This window comes from Nannospalax galili, unplaced genomic scaffold, assembly GCF_000622305.1.
Source record: "Nannospalax galili isolate Female #2095 unplaced genomic scaffold, S.galili_v1.0 scaffold47, whole genome shotgun sequence".
Taxonomy (NCBI): domain Eukaryota; kingdom Metazoa; phylum Chordata; class Mammalia; order Rodentia; family Spalacidae; genus Nannospalax; species Nannospalax galili.
In genome coordinates, this window is record NW_008357641.1 from 347,146 (window position 1) to 354,232 (window position 7,087).

The window sequence follows — 7,087 nt, forward strand, 5'->3', positions numbered from 1 at the left end:
ATTGCTGTTTAAAAAAAAGTTATAAAGAGCCCAAATAAATCTAACACTGCAACTCAAGGCACTGGAAAGGCAAGAACAAATGAAACCCAAACCCAGCAGAAGAGAAGAAATAAAAATCAGAGCAGAAATTAAAGAAATAGAAACAAAGAAAACAATACGAAGAATCAATGAATCTAAGAGCTGATTGTTTGAAAACCTAAACAACAGACAGAACTTTAGCACAGTTAACCAAAAGAAAGAGAAAGAAAGAAAGAAAGAAAGAAAGAAAGAAAGAAAGAAAACCGCTAGCCCAGTTAACCAAAAAGAAAGAAAGAGCACCTCCAAATCAACAAAATCAGAATTGAAAGGGGAAACATCACAACAGACACCCAAAAGATCCAGACAATTATGAGGGAATATTTTTAAAACCTATATGCTACTAAATCTGAAAATCTAAAAGCAATTGATGGATATCTAAAATCATGGGAACCACCAAAGTTAAACCAAGAAGAGATCAACAGTTTAAACAGGCCCATAACATATAAGGAAATTGAAACAGTAATACAAAGCACCCCAACTAAAGAAAGCCCAGACCCAGATGGATTTACAGCAGAATTCTACCAAAGAAGACCTCCAACCAGTACTACTTAAATTATTCAACATGATAGAAACAGAGGGAGAACTCCAAAATTCCTTGAATGAAGCCAACATCACTCTAATACCCAAACCAGGTAAAGACACAACCAAAAAAGAAAACTATAGACCCATATCCTTAATGAACATAGATGGAAAAATTCTCAACAAAATACTTGTAAACCGGATATACACACACACATCAAAAAGAACATTCAACATGATCAAGTAGACTTTATTCCAGAGATGTAGGGCTGGTTCAATATAAGCAAGTCAATAAACATCATTAATCATATAAATGGACTCAAAGACAAAAAACATTGTCATCTCAATAGATTCAGAAAAGGCTTTTGACAAAATTCAGCATGGGTTTAGGTTTAAAGTCCTAGAGGGAATTAGACTGAAGGGAACATACTTCAATATAATTAAAGCTATCTACAACAAACCCACAGCCACCATCATTCTATATGGAGAAAAACTGGAAGCATTCCCATTAAAATCAGGAACCAGACAAGGATGTCCACTATCTCCACTTCTTTTCAACATAGTGCTTGAAACTCTTGCTAGAGCAATAAGACAGGAGAAGGAAATTAAAAGAGTATTAATTGGAAAAGAAGAGGTCAAACTACAACTTTTTGCACATGATATGATACTATACCTAAGAGATCCCAAAATTTCCACCAGAAAACACTATCAGTATAGTGGCAGGTTATAAAATCAATCTACAGAAATCAGTAGCCTTTCTATATACTAATAACAAGCAATTGGAGAAAAAGTACAGGGAAATGCTCCCATTCACAATTGCTTCAAAAAAATTAAGTATCCTGGAATAAATATGACCAAAGACACCAAAGATCTCTACAACGAAAATTTTAAATCATTAAAGAAAGAGGTTGAGGAAGACACGAGGAGATGGAAGGACCTCCCATGCTCATTTATTTGAAGAATTAATATTGTGAAAATGACCATCCTACCAAAAGCAATATATAGATTCAATTCACTCCCACTCAAAATCCCCATGACATACTTCAAAGAATGAGAAAAAAAATCCTCAAATTCATGTGGAAGCACAGAAGACCCCAGATAGTCAAAGCAACTATGAGCTCAAAGAGCAACACTGGGGGGATTACTATACCATATCTCAAAGTATGCTACAGAGCTATAGTCACAAAAACAGCATGGTACTGGCACAAAAATAGACACATAGATCAATGGAACATCATTGAACACCCAAACCTGAGTACACACAATTTCAGCCACCTGATATTTGACAAAGATGCTGAGAACACACAATGGAGGAAAGACAGCATCTTCAACAAATAGTGCTGACAAAACTTGATCTCTACCTGTAGAAGAATGATACTAGATCCTAATCTTTCACCTTGCACAAAATTCAATTCCAAATGGATCAAAGACCTCAATGTGAAACTAGAACCCCTCAAACTATTAGAAGAAAATAGTGGCAGTAACTTATATAGGTGTAGGAAATGATTTTTTTTAATTATTTACTTAATAACCACATAATTAGAAGAAACATTTCATTACAACAGCATTGACATATTCAATAACAATTTCCAAAGCTAAGATGCATCTCTTTCAAAATTGGCTGTAAATTTTTAGGTTTACAGTTGAATTAATACATTTATACCATATGGTACTCAGTATAAACCCTATAAGACATTAAACTGAATGAGGTTTTAACCTTTAAAAAAAGATCTCCATTTCATTATTAAAATACACAAAGATATAAAATTGAATGAGTTTTTAATCCTTTAAAGATCTCCATTTCATTTTAAAATATACTGTTTCCTACATTTTTTCCTATATTCCTAATATTATTTTTAATTTTTTAAGAAGAAGCATATCATTACAACTTTAACGTATGCTCAATAACAGTTTCCACAGCAAAGATACGGCTCTTTCAAAAGTGGCTATAAAATTTTTAGGTTCACTATTGAATTCATACAGTTTTACAATATTGAACGCAGTATAAGCCCTATAAGACATAAAATTGAATGAGCTTTTAACCCTTTAAGGATGATCTCCATTTCATTCTCAAATATGCTGTTTCCTACATTTTTAATGCTACTATCGCTTAGATGTTTGCACATGTGTCTTTAATCTCTATGCATCTGATGATTACTAGTTACAGTCCAGTTACACTCAGATCCTTAGTACCTGAATATGGATATTAAGTCATCAGGTAGATTTCACTGGTAATGTTTGTCACCTCTACTATTTAACATGAGGTAAATTTTTATGCTTCCTCCCCAAATATGTCTTTTTTTAATTTGTTGATTTTTTGTGTGTGTATATATCATACTGACCATTCCACACAATCTTATTCATCTGTGTACCCACTTCCCAACTGGCATCCTCCCACAGCCTCCCCCCTCACACACACTGGAGCCCATATACTCTGTCATCCCTGTTACTGTCCACACACTCCAGTGTTACTGTCCACTGTGTTGTTGACACCCCCAGCCATTCTCCAGTGCTTGTCCATCTGATTAATCTAGTCAGCCTATCTAGAGATCCTTGTTTTAGGAACATCAGCTCTTCCTCATCTAGCAGCAATCAGTTGTCAATATTCCTTTAGATAAGATTGGAGTCTGCTGTTCATTTTCCCAGTTCTATGCTGGGTTACTGTCTGGGAGTCTCTTGTGCCACTCTGGCCAATAACTCAAAGGAAGGTATCTCCTGTCTGGCATTGTTTCTTGTTATGTAGCCTTTACCTATGCATATGGACTCTTAAAAATTATATTGACTGCATTAATCTTTGGTTATACTTTCCTTTTGGGTGTTGAAGACCCTACAGTTGGCCCAGATAAAACCATTTATTTTCACTCTTAAAGTTATTTGAGGATCTGTTCCTCAGGGGTAACATGGGCTTGGGAGGAGCCCCTGGCTCCTTTCTTTTACCGGTTCCATCTATGTGAAGATAAGTCAAAGGTCCTGTTCAACCATGGCTGGCTTCAAGGAAGCATGGAGGAAATGTTTCCTCTGTGATGACCCTCCTTTTTGTAGACTGGACACTGGATCAGGTCCATCTGGTGGGGTCTCCATGGCCTCCTTGCTCAAGGACATTTTGAGACATACTGATAGTCCCCTGGAACTTAGTCGACCTAGGAGGGCAAAGAGCAAAAACTGTCCTTTATGTTCCCCTGACCAAATTAGTATAGGCCTCAAAGTATGTCTGTTAAACATCCAAGAAGGTTAGCTCCAGCAGTCTGGTACTTTTAATTACCATAAGCCATGTAAATTGAGCTTGGGCAAAGACCAAATGCTCTGATAAACCTTGCCTAGACATTACATTCTTTGATCTGGTTGTACGTATAATTTGTCAGTAGGTTGTTGGCCTAATATGGTTGCCTCTGGTTTTCTAAAACTAGCTAGGCATTGTTTATCTCTCACATTGTCTAAGCCTTCCACCATGTTTCCCCATTTAAGGTGCCCCTTTTTTTCCATTTCTCCCTTAATAATACCCTTCTCTTATGGTCCCACCTCCCTTGAGCTCTTTCTTTCCCTTTATCCCCTAGGTTCCTTGGATAACCTTCCCTCCCCCCTCCCTTTAAAATAACCCATTATTATCCATATCTCCCTTGTTAACACCTGTTTTCCACTGTTCTCTTTCAGATTCTTTCTTCTCTTTTACTTCCCTGCTTCCTCTTCATTATCCTGGTTCCTGTAGTTATGTCTGGATACATATTCACCTATAAGGATTTGCTGCTAGGATCCACCTATAAGGGAGAACATATGTTGCTTTTTTTTCTGAGTCTGTGTTACTTCACTTAGTATAACGGCTTCTAGTTCCATCCATTTACCTACAAATTTCATGATTTCTTCATTCTTTACTGCTGAGTAAAACTCCATTGTATAAATAAACCACATTTTCATTATCCACTTGTCAGTTGAGGGACAAATAGATTGGTTCCATCTCTTAGCTATTGTGAAAAGAGCAGCAACAAACATGGATGTACACATCTTTCTGCAATAGGATGAGTTCTTTGGGAATATGCCAACAAGTGGTATAACTAGATCAAATAGTAGGTTTATTTGTAGTTTTTTAAGAGTTCTCCACACTGCATTCCGTAGGGAATGAACAAGTTTGCAGCCCCACCAGCAGTGAATGAGCATTCCCCTTTCCCCACATCCTCTCCAACATTTGGTATCATTTCTTCTCTTGACCTTAGCAAGTCTGTCTGTGGTAAGTTAAAACCTTAAGGTAGTTTTTTTTGGTTTTTTTTGTTGTTGTTGTTGTTGTTTTTTGGTTTTGGTTTTTTGTTTTTTGTTTTTGTTTTTGTTTTTGTTTTTGTTTTTTTGTCTTTTTGAGACCGGGTCTCCCTGTGGCCCCAGCTTAAAGTAGTTTTAATTTGCATTTCCCCAATTACTAGTGATGTTGAACACCTTTTGAGATGCTTCTTGGCCATTTTATTTCTTCTTTTGAGAACTCTCTGTTCAGTTCCTTAGCCCATGTTTTAATTGGGCTACTTCCTTTCTTGATACTTTGTTTTTTAAGTTCCTTATATATTCTGGATGTTAAACCTCTGTCAGATTTTCTCCCACTCTGTGGGTTTTCTCTTCACTTCCTTGGTTGCTTCTTTTGATGTACAAAAGCTTTTTAGTTTAATGAGGTCCCATTTGTTGAATCTTGACCTTGTTTCCTGGGCAGTTGATGTCTGGTTTAGAATATCCTTTCCTACACCTATATCTTGTAGGTTATTGTCAATGTTTTCTTCTAAGAGTTTCAGAGTTTCAGGCTTCAGATTGAGGTCTTGGATCCATTTGGAGGTGACTGTTGTGAAATGTAAAAAATAGGGGTTTAGTTTCATTCTTCTACAAGTGGAGATCCAGTTTTGCCAGCACCATTTGCGGAACATGCTGTCTTTCCTCCAGTGAATGTTCTTGGCTGCTTTGTCAAATATCAGGTGGGTCTTCAATTTTGTTCCATTGATCTATGGGTCTATTTTTGTGCCAGTACCATGTTGTTTTATGACTATAGCTCTGTAATACAGTTTAATATCTGGTATAGTAATCCCCCCAGCATTGCTCTGAGTGCTCATGGTTGCTTTGGCAATTCAAGGTCTTTTGTGCTTCCATATGAATCTTAGGATGATTTTTTCCAATTGGGTAAAAATGTCATGGGGATTTTGATTGCCATTGCATTGAATCTATAAATGGCTTTTGGTAGGATGGTCATTTTCACAATATTATTTTTTCCAATCCATGAAGCATGGGAGGTCCTTGCATCTTCTGATGTCTTCCTCAATCTCTTTCATTAAGGAATTAAAATTTTCTTTGTAGAGGTCTTTAATGTATTTGGTCAGGTTTATCCTGAGATATTTTTTTGCAGTATTGTGAAGGGGAGTGTTTCCATCTGCTCTTTCTTTGATTGCTTGTTATTGGTATATAGAAGGCTACAGACTTTTGTAGGTTAATTTTGTGACCTGCCACTTTACTGAACATGTTAATAATTTCTAGGAGTTTTCTGGTGGAAATTTTAAAGAGATAATTTTATCTCTTCTTTTCCAATTATTACTCCTTTAATTTCTTTCTCTTGTCTTATTGCTCTTGCAAGAGTTCCAAGCACTATGTTAAAGAGGAGTGGAGATAGTGGACAGCCTTGTCTGGTTCCTGATTTCAATGGGAATGCTTCCAGTTTTTCTCCATTTAGAATGATGCTGGCTGTGGTTTTGTTACATATGGCTTTAATTGTGTTGAATTATATTCCCTCCAGTCCAAGTCCCTCTAGGACTTTGAATATAAATCATGTTGAATTTTGTCAAAGGCTTTCTCTGCATCTATTGAGATAACCATGTACTTCTTGTCTTTGAGCCCATTTATATAATTTATGATGTTTATTGACTTACGTATATTGAACCATCCCTGCATCTCTGGAATAAATAAAGCCTATTTGATCGTGGTGAATGATCTTTTTGATGTGTGTCTCTATGTGGTTTACAAGTATTTTGTTGAGAATTTTTGCATCTATGTTCATTAAGGATATGGGTCTATAGTTTTCTTCTTTGGTTGTATCTTTACCTGACTTTGGTATTAAAGTGATGCTGGCTTCATAGAATGAATTTGGAAGTTCTCCCTACATTTCTGTCTTTTTGAATAACTTAAGTAGTATTGGATGTAGATCATCTTTAAATATCTGATAGAATTCTGCTATAAATCCATATGGTCCTGGGCTTTTTTTTAGTTGGGAGGTTTTATATTACTGTTTCAATTTCCTTATGTGTTATGGGTCTGTTTAAGCCATTAATTTCTTCTTGTTTTTGCTTTGGTGGTTCCCATGCTTTCAGGTACCCATCCATTTCTTTTAGGTTTTCAAATTTAGTAGCACATAGGTTTTTTAAATATTCTGTTATAATGCTCTGGATCTCTTTGGTGTCTGTTGTGATATTTCCCCTTTCATCTCTGATTTTGTTGATTTGGAGGTGCATTGTCTTTATTTTGGTTAACTGGGCTA